Source organism: Myodes glareolus, chromosome 2 (genome assembly GCF_982192425.1).
Source record: "Myodes glareolus chromosome 2, mMyoGla1.1, whole genome shotgun sequence".
Lineage (NCBI taxonomy): Eukaryota > Metazoa > Chordata > Mammalia > Rodentia > Cricetidae > Myodes > Myodes glareolus.
This window is the reverse complement of record NC_142027.1, coordinates 117,478,904-117,494,151: the sequence shown is the minus strand read 5'-3', so window position 1 is coordinate 117,494,151 and position 15,248 is coordinate 117,478,904. Positions and strand designations below refer to the sequence as shown.

General features: G+C 51.3%; 1 protein-coding gene across 8 annotated transcripts in view; it reads right to left on the bottom strand.

The window, feature by feature from the left end:
* The window catches only part of Rimbp2 (RIMS binding protein 2), a 190,343-nt gene that overhangs the window by 110,620 nt on the left and 64,475 nt on the right, over positions 1 to 15,248 (bottom strand). Inside the window, exon 1 of one of the 8 annotated variants that reach the window (XM_087903609.1) lies at positions 7,051 to 7,186. The exons of the other annotated variants lie outside the window; for them this stretch is intronic. The gene's annotated coding sequence lies outside the window, so the exon portion shown is untranslated. Of the gene's footprint in view, positions 1 to 7,050; positions 7,187 to 15,248 lie in introns of those variants that run through there. 8 annotated transcript variants of the gene reach the window in all.

Genomic DNA, 15,248 nt, shown 5'->3' with positions numbered 1-15,248 from the left:
AAACACATGCCAGGAAGGCTCTATGAAGACCAGCGAGAAAACAGGCAATGTGTCCATAAACTAGAAACCCCTGGAAGTCCCATGAGGGGCTGGAACACTCAGAGCCAGTAAGGAATCAACTTTTGCCTCAGCCTTGTGTGTCCAGCCACCAGAGATGCCACAGCCATATGAGTGGAAGATGGGTCACTTCTGGGTGAGTTTGAGAACAGAAACCCCCCCACCCCAGATTAGGTCAGACGACACCTTGCCTATGAGCCTATGTCAGACCCAGAGCAGACCCTGTTCAAGGTACCACTCACCACTCCTGACCCACAGGGACAAGCCATGGGAACCCTCTGCAGACACAAGCCTGGGGTGACTTAAGACACAGCAATAGCAGCAGATGCTGCTGTCTTTAAAGAATAATACTAGTCATTCATAAGCCCCTGCCCTTTCCCAAGACTTGTCCACAGACAATACTGTCACCTTTGCCTTCTTGAAAGGATGATACAAAAGGGACAATACCGTAGGCTAAGCCAAACTGCCTCCCTCCAGCTTCTGAGTACTCCACAACCAGTTGTAAGTAAGCTGTATAAGGCCTCAAGATGCCTCGGTAGGTAAAGGCACTTGCTGGCAAGGCTGACAACCTGAGATTCAACCCTGAACCCCATGTGGTAGAAGGAGAGAACCAACTCCCACAAGTTCTTCTCTCACCTTCACGTCTATGGCAGTGATGTGTGCATGTGCGTGCACACACACACACACACACACACACACACACACACTTTTTTATTTAATGAAAGAGTAAAACCCAAGCTTCTGTTCAAGCTCCTGCGGCTCAGTTTCTCCACTTGTAAAGTGAGCCTGACAGAGCCCCAGCCTCATGGGGTGGCATACGCGCATCGTATGTATGTATTATCATTGCCCTGCGCAGGGTGCCTGGAGAGAACACGTCTGTACACCTTGAACATGAGGACGGTAGAGATCGCCCCAGGGACGAGGCTCAGCCGCCATAGCCAGACACCAGCCCAGGCTCCCTGCAGCCGCACGTCAATACCTGTTACCCAAAGGAGTCAGTTCGCCACCAAGCCGTCCCTCATTGTCTCCCCAAGGACAGCTCCTAACAGGGTGATAACGCGCACACCAGACAAAAGTGGAAACAGGCGTGATTGGTGGGACATATGGGATCATAATATTTTATGATCCCCAACAGGCGCACCTCCCCACGTGAACAAACACAGCTGCTGGAAGCTGGCTTTCTTCTGCCGGCGACAGGGACAAGCTCATATCAACCACTGGCACCCTCTAGGTGAGCCAGATCCGGGGCGTATGAGCACTGACAACAGCTGATACCATCCTTGGGGCCCCAAAGGTGAAGGGCATTTGTTAGCCCAGCTGGGAGATTCCTAGAAAGGAAGGGAGATGGCAGAAGGGTGGTCAATCGGGACTTATCTGAATGGGCTGTCTCGAAGGCAAGGGCAGGTGACCCTTTTTAAGAGGTTACCAGAGGCAACACTCCTGACGCTTAGACAGATGGAAAAATGGGAAGGAAGATACTGATCTCTAAAACCCAGGGACATCCTGATTTTTTTTTTAACCCAGCAGTGCTGAGGACTGAACCTACGACCTTACACATGCCAGGCAAGCAAGGGCTCTACCACTGAGCTATAGCCCTAGCCTTTGACCTTGGATTCCTAAGGAGCCCCCAAGACACACGTCCCCCCCTGAAACCGTCACTTTATATGCTGCTGCAAACAAAATCTGTCACTCAGATGACTTGCCAGCTTGGCCATGAAATTAAAGCAGCCACGCAGGCCCGAGGCCAGCTTCCTTTGAGGTAGGTTGAGGCGGCATAGGACTCCAACTCCTGTGCGGTTTCGCGTGCGTTCTTCCCATCTCTCAGCTGCGTGGGGCTGCAGCCTGGCTGCTGAGGATGCTAGCTATGGGTCGCTACACCCTGGAGACTGTGAGTCAAAGTCCGACCCCAACACTGTGCATCCATCTGGTGCCCAGCCCGCTCCTCCTCTTCCATGGTTCGAACTTTTCCAGGCCAGTGAACGATACTGCGTCCCACCCAAGTTGTTAATGGATCTCTTAGCAGGAAGCCTTAATGACCACAGGTCTTCCTCCCCCACCCCCAGTTATGATACCAAAAGATGGATTTATTGAGAGGCAGTGTTTGCTCACGGCAAACAGGAAGTCACTCCCTCCCAGGGACTGAGACGATAAGGTACTAATGCCAGGGTTTTCACCTCCTGGGAAAGGCAAGTATGACAGCTACCACAAAGATGATAGCGGTCCCAAAGCCGGGCTTCACGGCAGGTGGATTTCTACTTTCCTTGCTCTTTCCAGTATGTTTCAGATTCAGGGCCATGACTCCTATCAAACCCCTTCTTTAATCTTGTGTGGTCTGCCACCATCTTTGGTAAAGACCTAGTTGGGTTGGGTACCCAGAGTTCTGCAAGGCTAACCCACTTGAACTTCTCTCTGGACAACTCTTGGTTGCGGAGCAGAGTCGCTAGCTACATACAGCCACGGCAACCAGGCCCTTCACCAGGCATGGCCTCGTGTCCTTTGGGACCTTCTGAGAACCCAATCTCACTTGGAATAACCTTATCAGGAGCCCCCACACACACACACCTGGATAGCAACAGGATTTTTCTCCTGTGTACCTGTTCCTTCCCATGACCCACACCACAAGCCATGAGAGAGCCTCACATTCTATGTGGCTATATCAAATGGAGACTCGCTTCTGAAAGGGGAAGCCACTGGTAGGAATCAACTCTTAGGACCTAAAACATCTTACCCCACCCAGCACCCAAGAACCCAATAAAAATTCCTCATAACCGTATGCGTATGTGGGGGTGAATTGGGCCACGCCACCAGTTTCCTACGTTGAGATTCCGGAGTCTCATTATGTTGCTCTCTTTGAAGACAGGCTCATGGGCCAGTCTAAGTTAGAATGAGGTTGCACGGGGTTGTGGGGGGGGAGCCTGCAGCCATATACCTGCTGACCTTCTTCAAGAGGGCAGTTTGAAGGCACAGAAGGATAAGGGCAGAGGACTCTAGGGGGACTGAGGCAGAGATTGGGGCGGGACTCTGCAGCCAAGGACCACTCAAGACTGTTAGCTACCACCAATACCAGGAGGGAGGCTCGGGGCTGATGCTCTCACGGTTGGTATTAGCAGTTACTAGCAGTACTTTTGCTTCTGTGACAAAATTCCTGACCCTAGCAACTTAAGGGAGGGAGACTTCATTCTGGCTCACAGGTTCAAAGGGTTCAGTCCATCCTAGTGACGAAGGCATGACAGTATCCACGGGAGATGAATATGTAGGAGCTCTTATTCACATAACCGTAGACAGGAAGCAAGAGAGTGTGAGACAGGAAGTCAAGATGGGCTACACCTTCCGGTGCTCCTGAAAGCTAATATCCATCCAAGCCCTGCCTTCTCAAGGCTAGAAATCCATTTCAAGCAAGGCCCCCTTACCTGCCAGGCCATCTATTCATCCACTCTCTTGTTCTACTGACTCTATGGGAGCAAGGTTCATGCTGACTTGCATCATTAGACACAGGCAGAAGAAATACCACTTTATGAACCCTCTTAGATCTTAAAACAGGCGCCTGTTGATCTTTCAGTCTTTTTTGAGGACTCAGCAAGTGAAATGGGGGGGGTCTAACCTGAAAACAGAGTCTATGCAATTACTTCAAAGCCACCCACCAATGAACTTGGGTTGTTTGTGTGTTTACTAAGTCCTTGAGAGAGTCCGGAATGGTTCGTAAGAAACAAACAACAACAACAACCCAGTGTATATCAGGAGACGAGTGAGCACACATAGCTGTAAGCCCCCAAAGTGGACCGGCCTCAGGAATAGCGAGTAACCAACCTCTACTCGTCCCCATGTGTGAGACGGACACTTGGGCTGCAGTTAAATGGATCTAGCAAAGCTGGGCATCTTTGCATGGAAGTACATGAAATGGGGAAGCCTGGGGGTGCTGGGAGGTCCCCGAGAAGAAAGGAGAAACCTTTGTTCAAGAACCTTCAGGCTTCTCTTGTCCCCACTCAGGATATACATGGAGACCAGGAAAAGGGACGGATGTCTGAAAAGGCACAGGACTCTGTTGGACAGGAGCGAGGAAGGCAATGGCCACAGTAAACATGAGTCTTCTCTCCAGGGAGCTGTCTGCAAGTGATGGCTTGTCACAACTCTTTGGCCACTTCCAAAGAGAAGGGAAATGTGGAAGACAGGAGTATTGTGCAGTGTGCATAAACTCCCTGTGCCCTGCACGTCATCGAAGCAGAAGTCCGTGACAGCTGGGTCAGCATGACTGATGTGGGCACAGACCCGTGTCCTGTCCACTCCACTCCCTGCATCCTTCATTTAAAGGCAAAATCAGAAGCTGGCAGTCCTGGGTGCCATGTGGAATTTAACAGGGAAACATCACTGTCTAGGGTTTGGGCTAAAAGCTTTGCAAAATTCATTCGTGAATTAGCTGTACATATGGCACCGGACGGAGCCCACCCTGCCTCTCTCATGACGTCAGCACCCTTTAAGGCAGTCTCCCATGAATAAGTGACCTGGTAGGTCGTAGCACACACTTCTCCATACCCAGCTTTTCCTCAGCAAAAATGTCAGCTAGACAGTCCAGGCTGGGTTCATCTGAACAGAATGCTAAACCAGCTCAAACGCTGTGAAAGACAAGGGTACCTCATTGTCAGTGCCCTGAATACCTGAGAGGAGGTCAGTGGGAGGCTGGAGAAACGGCTCCGCAGTTAAGAGAACTGGGTTCACATGGTGGCCCACAACCATCTCTAGCTCCAAGTCTAGGGGATTCGATACCCCTGCCTTGCCTCTGCAGGCACCACCAGACACTGTACACAGTACAAGGACATATATATAGACAAAACAGCCAGACATATAAATAAATTTTTAAAATAAAAAATAAAGGTCAATAGGGTAAAGTTTAGTCTCCCCGCTTTTTTTTTTAGATGTATTTTTAACTTACGTGTATGAGGGAGTATACATGTGCATGCAGTGTCCAGAGTATCCAGAAGAGGGCGCCAGATTCCCTAGAGGCCGTTGCGTGCCTACCAACGTTAGTGCTGCGAACTGATCTCACATCTACTACAAAAACAACACAGGCTCTTAACCACTAAGCCATCTCTTCAGCCCCTCCCTCCAGCTCTGAATGAAGCCTTTCAAAGACATAAAGAGGCAAAGTGTATGAGGGACGGCTTATGAAAGTGTCGACCCAGGATGGAGGCTGTGGTAAAACTTGAGTTTGGTACAATACCAATAGCATCGGAAAGTTTAAACAAACACCTTGCTGTGACAGGTCCCAGAAGAATCACCGTGTCCATAATATTTACTTATACCTATGCTACAGCCCACCTCTGTCACACGCTCGCTGACTCAGTATTCGGTGCAGGGGTCTCCCGAGTTGTTCCTGCCACCCTCTCAGCGGATCGACCACTTTTTTAAAGGGAAAGTAGCCTTGTATCCTCCTCCCAGGTGAACGGTGGATGGAGATCCAGTTCAGGGAGAGAATGGTCTTCCCAAACTCATTAGTCATTTTTTGGGGGGCGGGGTGGGGTTTACTGGTAGCGGGAATTGAATGCAGGGTCTCATGCATTCTAGGCAAGCAGTTGACAACTGAGCCACATCTCAGATTCACTTTTTTTTTTTAATCTTGAGACAGACTTGAAAGGTTGCCCACGCTGTCCTTGAGCTTACCCTGAACCCCAGACTAGCCTCCTGTCTCGATCTTCTAGCCCAGCTGCACAGTGATTTTCCTCATATCCTAAGTTAACTCGTCCTAAGCGGAGAAGCCCCCCCCCCCCCCCCCCCGTGGTGCCAAAATCTAGACGAAGGTGGAAGAATGCCTGACTCACTGGTGAAACCCCAGGCTAGAGAGTCCTAGATTAAGAGATAAGAAACTCCTGGGGAAGTGGTTACTGTGATAACCACTGTTTTGTTTTGTTTTGTTTTACATCCAGGAGCACTGTGGGTGGGTGGCCTCCAGACAAAGTATGGCTCCTCTGAGACTGTACCTCTCTGAGGGCAGCCTCAAACGTCTTGGGGCCCCAAGCACCGGCAGCAGATCTCTGAGGGCTTCAGAAGTAAACTCAGCTATAACAAGCAGGACTGTGGAGCTGGGCTCATGGGAAGACCCTAGCGCCTCTGCTGCTGGATGTGGAACAGGGCGCCTGGGGGCCTCCAGCAACTCCATCTGCACCCTTACCCTCGCCCTCAGCTCAGTTCCTTTCCCAAGCGCTGCGACGGTTACCCTGTTGCAAAGCTTCGATTGGGTCTTTCCTCCAGGGACACCTTCACAGGATGGACCATATGGTCTATTCTCAGCCCAGGGTAGCAGAGGGGTTGAGCACCCAAGACTGGAGGGCAGATCACCTAAACCCCTCTCTCCCCATCGTGGAAAGCGCCAGATGAGCCTGGGTCCCCGTGGGGCAGCAGCAGAGCAGATGTTCCGGCCGATCAGAACGGACAGGTGGTGGGTGGTGGGTGGTGGGAGCGAGAAGCAAGCTTCCCCAGGCTGTGAAAGCTGCAGAGGCAGGGGGTCACTTATCACCGCAGCATAGTATACGCTCTGCAGATATATCCGAGAATCAACAGCACTGCGAGCAGCAGAGGAAGCACAGTCCCAGTCTAGTGATGAGCGCACCCTCGTCCCAGTCTGCTGTCGCCGCCGTCACAGATACTGCTGCCCCGGACGCCTCTGTGTGCGACTAGCGCCTGGAATTCCCCGGATACCCGCGACTGCCAGGCCTGTTCCAGGCACTGAGCACCACACTAGAGAAAAGTGCCACTCTCCTCATGTGAGAAAAAACAACTGTCGTGGGTACCACATACAGGCCAGGGAGCATACTGCAAAATCTGAACAGGGAAGAGCGACGGGAAGAATGGGTTAGGCGCATGGGCAGCCAGGGCCGCCCTGGATCAGCTCATATCAGCCCCTGAGAGCGGTCATGAGAGTCTCTGTCTGGCCCAGGTCCACGAGAGTCTAGTGGTTGAAAATAGCCCTCCTGTGTCTTCCTCCCCCAGATGGCAGCTTACCAGGACACCATGCCAGGGAAGATGGAAGCCAAGCGAGATAAGGAAGGCGCTGACGTGGCTCTTCAGGGAAAAGTGCTACAGACAGAAGCCGTGCTGGTGAAGGCATGGAGTGGGGACAGACTGGAAGACGGTGAGCCTCTGGTGTGACTAGGCTGGACAGCCTAGGGGTGGATCATGGGGGAGAGGGAGGAGCTGCCAATGGGCGTGTCCTGTGGCTGTGCTAAGAACCTTGGATCTTATTTTGAGCATGAAAATATATCTCTTGGAGCTTTCTGGGTCTTTTAATGCAGACTTGAATACCACAGGGCCAAAGCAAAGTATGATAAGAAAGAAGAGGGAGGGGAGTGGGAAAGGGTGAGAAGGAGGGAGCAGGGAGGCTGGGCCAGCAGGCAAAAGAAGGGCCTGACTTAGTGCCAGGGGACAAAACCATTGTACCTACCCACAAATGAAATGGTTCCCATACTATCAGGGGCCCACTATGAACGGTGACTTCCATACCCCACAAATCTGGGGTCTCAGGAGATTGTTCCCCAAGTCCCAAGAGCAGCTCGGATGCTATGATATGCTGGCTCGAGCCCTGCAGTGATGACTCTGGAGCAAAGTGGAGGTGTTTACCTCCTCCAGCAGAAGCAGATGGTGCCTGGGGGTGCGTGGACATGTGCTTGCTCATACTCAGACCGAAGCAATCGCCCAAAAAAAAAAAAAGAGAATCAAGCCAGACAGTACTGCTCCTGCTAGCCAAGTGTCCTGCTGGGCCTGGGAAGCTGCAGAGAGGAGGATTAAGACAAGGCAAGGCAAGGCGCTGGCAGGATGAGAAGGGGGCGCAAGCTCTTTAACACAAGCTGCTGGAAGCAGCCGTCGGAGCTGCCTAGGCATATGCAGGCACCACATGGCATAAACGAAGTCCCAAATCCTAAACGCATCACACCAGGGGAGAAATTGCGAGACGAAGGGCTTACACCGCAGCCCCGCAGGCTCGGGGCCAGGATGCAGAGACCTTCCTGGGGAAAAGAGCTGACACCACAGCCAGGAGGCAAGAATAAGCACTTTGTGCTCCATCGGAGCCAAAGACTGAAGATGGAGCCAGCTATGGATTAAAGAATGAGCCAGGTAGGCTGACCCATGCTTGGAATCCTCGTCCTTTGGAGGCCGAGGCAGGAGGATAGCCATGAGTTCCAAACCAACCTTGAGTGCACAGTGAGTTCACAACAGGGCTGGGCTAGAGTGAGATCCATCAAGAGAGCAGGAGGGGAGAGATTTTTTTTTAAGTGTGTAATAGGGGCTCAGAGAGTTTGGCTTAGTGGTTAAGAGCACTTCTTGCTCTTACAAAGGAGCTGGGTTCGATTCCCAGAGCCCACATGGAGGCTCACCACTTCCTCAAGCACCAGGTGCGCATGTGGCACACCAGAAATACATGCAGGCAAAGTACTCATACACACAACATGAAATAAGTCTAAGAAGAAAAGAAAAGTGACTGATGAACTTCTCCTGGTGGCTGGGAAGGAAGGAAGGAGAGAGAGGTTCACCCTGCCAGGCATGGAGGCCAGGATGAGCCACAGTACACCGCAGCCTTCCCCCACTGTCCTGAGGACAGGCCACAGCCTGGGGCCGCTCTGCACGCTGGTTTCTAACCCATCGCTCCAACTCTGTGTTTTCTCACCTATAAAACGGGGATAGTGGCACACCTGACTCTGGAGACAGGTGCAGCAGTGGGTTTGACTGGGTTCGCACTTTAAAGACCAGGAAGTGGTGCTTCAGGCTGGCTGTGGCCACAGCCGCACAATGGCTCTTGCTGGTCTCAATACCACAGTCGCCATAGTCGGAAACAATCCAGACACTGCCAGGGACCATGAACGGGGAGCCACATCCCTCTTGAACTTCGCCTAGTGGGAACGCTGACTTCAGAAACTTTCCTTAAAGAAAGGGTGTGGCAAGGGTGGTGGCTCCTATCATCCCAGCACTTGGGAGGCTGAGGCAGGGGGGTAGCCACATGTTCCCAGGCAGCCTGGGCTACACAGTGAGGTTCAGGCCACACTAGGCTAGGGTGAGATCCTTTAACAAAAAGAAATAAATAGAAGAGAGGAAGGGGGGACAGAGAAGGAGAAAGAAGACGGGGAGAGAGGTAGACGGGAAGGAGGAATGACTGTACAGGGGAACAAAGACACTAATGACGTCACCTTGTACCGTAGAAGCCTAGTGCTAGCAAACTGGATGGTGGCAACATGTCACACACCACAGGGAATCACCTGTGCCACCCACACAAAGCCACTGTCCCCCTGGAGCACCCACTCCCAAGTGTTGTCCATGTATCCGTTAAAGAACAGAAAGGAATGTCAATAAAGGGGCCCAGCATTAGGGTCCTCTCTTTTGGATTGTTGGTAGGGTTCAATGAGTTAATGACAGAATATTGCCCAGGAAGTCCTTGGCACCTATCAGGGACTTTTAAAGTATTGGTTGCACCATCACCATCATCATCACCATCATCACCATCATCACCATATTCACCATCAACTCCATCCCTGCAGAGTAGTGGGTAGCCTGTGCCTTGTTGAAACATGCTTAAAATGCTGAGAACTGGAGAGACTTATCTTTCCTATTTTAGTAGCTGGACGCAAGATGAACGACTGAGGCCACACCTCCATCTAAACCCGATAACAAACTCAGAGCTAGTACTCACATTTTTATTTAGAAGTTGGGGTTTTTTTTTAAATCTTTTTAATTAGTCATTTTTAAGAAATAGAAGATTTTATCCAAGTCTTACTTCCTGCTTTCTGTTTAAAACCAAATAATGTAGCCCCTGCAAGCTAACACATTGTTCTTGTGCTAGGTCAAGGTGAGAAGTGTCCCCTTTAAGGTAGCCAGGCTAAGGTGACTTGGTCCCAGACACATACACCAATTCTCTTTCATCTTGGTAGTCTGTATGTCTCCCTCTTGGCTCCCCCTTCACCACAGGATTTGAGCATGTGCCCTGAGATCCTAAGAACAAAGTGCCCAGAGAAGACCACAGTAATGTTTGAGTGGCTACTTGGACTGACTGCCCCAGCAACCAATCAGGAAACACTTGATGGGCGGGTCTCCTGTAAGCTCTGTTGGGAAAGGAGCAGCGGCTGTGTTCTGTCCAGATCCCGGCTAGCTTACCCCTGAAATAATTACACGGAAACTGTATTCTTTCAAACACTGACTGGCCCATTACCTCCAGCCTCTTTTTGGCTAACTCTAACATATTGATTCAACCCATTTCTAAGAATCTGTATGTCACCACGAGCTTGTGGCTTACCAGGAAAGATTCAGCATGTCTGACCTGGCAGCTTCATGGCTGCAGCTCTCTGCTTCTGCCTGACTCTGCTTCTTTCTCCCAGCATTCTGTTCTGTCTACTCCACCCACCTAAGGGCTGGCCTATCAAAAAGGTCAAGGCAGTCTCTTTATTAACTAATGAAAGTAACACATAGACAGATGACCCTCCTACATCAAAGCTCCCTGTGTTTCCTGCCTGTATAACCCCTGGGAAATTTGCAGGCTACAGTGAAAACTCAGAGGAAGGGCTTCCTCCTCTTCTGGCCTGTCGCCGGAGCTGGGTGGCAGCTCCCAGGTCATGCTTCTCAGGAGTCTGAAGGACCTGTTGACTCTATCCTCTCCTTCCCTACTCACCACACACCCCTCCACCTCCACTACGCCTCCACTCGCCCTACAGGCGCCTCAGCCCTTAGAACATCTGCTGCCACTTGCATTCTTGACCTTGGCTCCTGGTGTTTCTACACCCTATCTGTAACGCCTGCCCTCCCAGGCCATCATCCAACTCCTTTTCCACCTTCAAAACCCAGCTGGAGTCCTGTACCCTGCAGAAGTCTTTCTTCCTGGTTCTGCCTCCAGTTCTTCCCAAGCCTTGTTTCTCAACCCTCACACACACAGTTTCTTCTTCCTCCTGTGCCAAATCCACACCCTGATTATTCTGTTCATGTAGGAATATTTTGATAAGATCAATTCATGTTCTTCTAACATTTTATCAAATAAACTCAAGGACACTAAGTTATACTACCGTGAGGCAAACCACTAATATCACCCCCCTCGAAAGCGTAAATAAAAACACAAACAGGACAGGCCATGTTCTGCTGGACACTGTGTGTCATTAGTACTTGTTATACAGGTTATCAGAACTGGGGCGTGGTGGGAATGGGGGCTCTGTCAGGAGGCCACAGAGATACCGTAAACAACCTGGGGACCCTTCCATCCTAAGGGCAGAGGTCTTGGGAGAGTGGGAGTTGGTACCTTGGGATTCGATGTCTTGTAACACACTGGGACATGTTCCTACACATCAATTTTTTGCTTGTCCCTAGGATATATTATACTGCTAAGTTCAGAGCCTTTTAAGAAACGGGCATTTCTTGATTTCCCCGCAAATGAGAGTCAGTTTGCAGCTTCCCTAGGGGTCTGCAAAGGTGCCTCATGATCAACACCGCTCACAGAGGATATTCATTCAGTGGGCGCTTTATTAAACTGCCACAATTGAAATTCTTCCCTGCAACCCAGGGGTCCCCTGGGGGGATTTGCAATGATAGAATCAGGATTTCCTCCTGAAATTAATCTCTCTAGGACTCAAATGCCGCTTGGCTTGATGCCGTGAGATTGTCTTCTGCCCTGGCCTCTGAGAAAGCTGGTGGCTCCATGCTGGTCACACATGCTACCCAGTGACCAGAAGATCAATACACTAAACCTCCCGGGAAGCACCTTAGGATTCCAGTGGCGTCCAGTACAGCAGCACAGCCCACTGATTCCTATCCAGGAGACTGTGGCTGAATAAGAGGTTCTCACATATGGGTGTAGGGTAGGGCGATCGCTCAGTCAGTGAGATAACCTGAGCTCAATTCCCAGAACTCACAGGAAGAGCTAGACACAATGGCACGCAGGTGTGAATCTAATTGTTGGGAGAGAGAGACATGGAAGAACCCCGGGGATGGCTGGCCAGCTAGTCTAGTTTACTTGGCAAGTTATAGCCAAGAGACTGTCTCAAAATGCAAAACAAGTTAGGTGGCACCTAAGGAATGACACCCAAGGCTGTCCTTTGGACTCTATACTCACAGGCACACATGGGCACCTGCACACATGAACACACGGAAACACAAACTGTTGCCTCTCCTATAAGGCTTCTTTGAAGTCTCAGCTGCAGGATGGGTCAGCTAGAGGGCAGAACACCAATGGTGGCATATGGCTCCCGGCACATGGACCGCTGAGTTTGAGACGTGCCCCAGCCTTGAGGTTTCCTCCCAGATACCCCACTTTCTGCCCAGTGCTCCCTCCTGCCTGCCAGGTTTTCTGAGAATGAAGAGGACCCCAGGACATGGGAACTGTCATCTCTAAAGCTGGTACAGCCATGGCGGTCTGAGGAAAGCCAGCCCCACTGGGAACACCCTGGTGCTGGCACAGCCGCTTCCTCCTGCTGATGCTTCCTTGCTCTCCTTGCTCCTGCTTCATTGCTCTCCCTACTAAGCCAGTCTCCCCAGCAGCCATCATGGAGAGACCCCAGTCCTCAGTGGCTGCCTCTGGGCTCTTTAGCAGGCTGTGTCCACTGCCTGAGCTGAGCGATGCCTCCTAGGAGCCATAACTATTGCTCCAGGCACCTGGGGTCTCCCCCAGGTGTCCCCCACATGGTGAGTGTCCATCAAATTAAAAGCCCTGAGGCCACCCAGCTCCTCTCCTTCCTGTGGCACCCACCCAGTAAATCATTCACTGTTTTTATGGGCTTAGCATTTTACCCGGCTCCCTCCGACCTTTAGTCCATCTGGAATTTATTTCAGTGTAAGATCCGGAGCCGGGATCCAACTGCAAATTATTTTTCAAGTTAGCATGTTAGGTGCTTGAGCCCGGCTCTGTTTATATAACGATCCTGGGATTTGAAGCGAAAAAGAACTCCAGATAGCCAACCTTTATGTGCAGCACCAGTCACCAACGTGTGCTCTGCATGTTTGGGCACTCCAGGTCATCAAATGGCCCTTGGTGTAGGGTCAGCCCTACCAATAGCCCCGGTAGCCTAATCCACCAGCGTGGAGGCAGAAGCAGAGGTTGAGCCAGCAGCAGGAGGAGAGAGACTTAGAGTTTGTTGAAGATTTAAACTCCCAGCATCCCACAACCCTGCCAAAGACTTAAGTCAGAGGACCCTTGGGCATAGCAGCCAACCGAATGCCACCCAGCTCGTGGGTGCAGGAGGTAAAAGCCCAATATTCCAGAAACCCAGAACCTGGGTGCACGGCTTTACACTGTTCCCACAATTCTTCCTTCAGAGCTGGGGTCCAGCTCAATGGAGAGCTATTGTCTACCAGTCAGGAAGCTCTGGGTTTCATCTCAGCACCACAAGAAAGAAAGGGGGAGGGAGAGAGAGAAGGGATGGGAACCAGGAAGAAAAAGAGGGAGGAAGAAAAGAAGGGAGAGAGGGAAAGAAAGAAGGAAAAGAGGGAGGGGGAAAAGGGTCACTTCTAGTGTGTTAGGTAGACCCACAGATGGGTACATTTTCTCTGTTAGGAGGAATTGCCTGTCAGTCCTCCAGTGCCCTTCCAACAGGACATCATTTCAGTCCTCCCCTGCCTGCAGCATTCAGAGAAAGTGCCATCGTGACCGGTCCAGGGTAACACCCATAAGCTACAGGCACGGAATGACAGTACACTCACTGGGCACCTGGCCCGTGTTCAGGACGGTCTCCAACTGTCCCCCACTCTCTTCACTACCACCCATGACTCGGGTCTAGTCCTCACTTCCCACCTAGAGGAGTAAACCTGGGCTACAGAGGCTCAGACACACACCCACAGCCACAGCAACTACAGGCAGGATGCCATCCAGGTGTTCCCGCCTCTGTCCAGGACCCCTGTCCTTCCGTCTCTGGAGCCTCTGATGACTGTGGAGGGCAGGGGAGAGGGGAAACACACACGAGCTGTAGTTATTGCTTGGCCCCTAGAGAAAGGAGGTTGGGATGACAGAGTGGCCCCTGGAAGCGCAGTTTTCTACAAGAAAATTGATGCCCCAGTACTGTGTGTGGTTAAGTTTTTTAAACACATGTAGGACCACCTGAGTGGGAACTAGAGCTGAACTGTGGCTCAGTGGAAGAACTCTTGCCTCGCTCTAACCAGGAGGGAGGCAGAGGCCAAGTCTCTTGCTGAGGGACAAGGTGCACAATTACACCACCCTCTTAGACATCCTCTTTCCCCAATGAACGGGGACAAAGGGTGTCAGACAGGCCTCCCTTCTCCCTCACCTTCCTCCATTCCTTGGACTCCATTACAAAATTAACTCTGGCAAGACTATCCACAGCCTCCCTTTCAACTCCAGCCCCACCCATCAGGGGAAAGTGTACGTATCTTTGGCTGGGAAAATCGCTGAAACTCTTGCCTAAGGAAGGGTCACAGATGTGTTTAGAAGCTCCTAGAATTTTCACCCAGACAGGTCTGTAGACAGGTTCCCTGCATGTCCCCACAGCACACTGCTAGTCTCCGTAACTTTGGGAGCCGCCCTTCTGCCAGGAACCACTGAGAAACTGCAGCCTTGCTGGCACCTTGGGATTGGCTCACCTCACACAGCGGGAAGGACTCCAGTTTTGCCTTTACAAGTCAAACTGGCCCTGGCTGGCTGAGGTGTCTCATGGATGGCTTACAAGAAGGTCTCTATGGGAGGGAAATGGTCAGCCTAGAGCAAGAAGGACCATGGTGAGAATAGACAGCGGAATCCTGAATCCCATAGAAGGGAATCAACTCCTGGGCCGGTGATCTATTCCACCCTTGCGGTCTCACCCCAGAGCAGTGGTTCTCAACCTGTGGGTCGAGCCCCTTTGGGGTCAGACGACCCTTTCACAGGGGCTGCGTCTCCCATATCCTGCATATTAGGTATTTACATTATGATTCATAACAGTAGCAAGATTATAGTTATGAGGCACAGATGAAAATAACTTTTATGCTTGGGGGTCACCACACATGAGGAACGGTATTAAAGGGTCACAGCATTAGGGAGGTTGGGAAGCACTGGTCTGGAGAGCTAAGCATTCATGTGGAAGTCTCACAGGCTTCCTGTGAGAAACTGAACACTGAACTGCCAGCAGCCTGTCATGGTAGCTGAGTTCCTGCCCAGGGGAAGGTTTCTGCTAGTGGGGACATGTTTATAGATGGACACTGCTGGGCCAGCAGGCCACAAGCTGTTCACACATGCACACCTGGGAGAA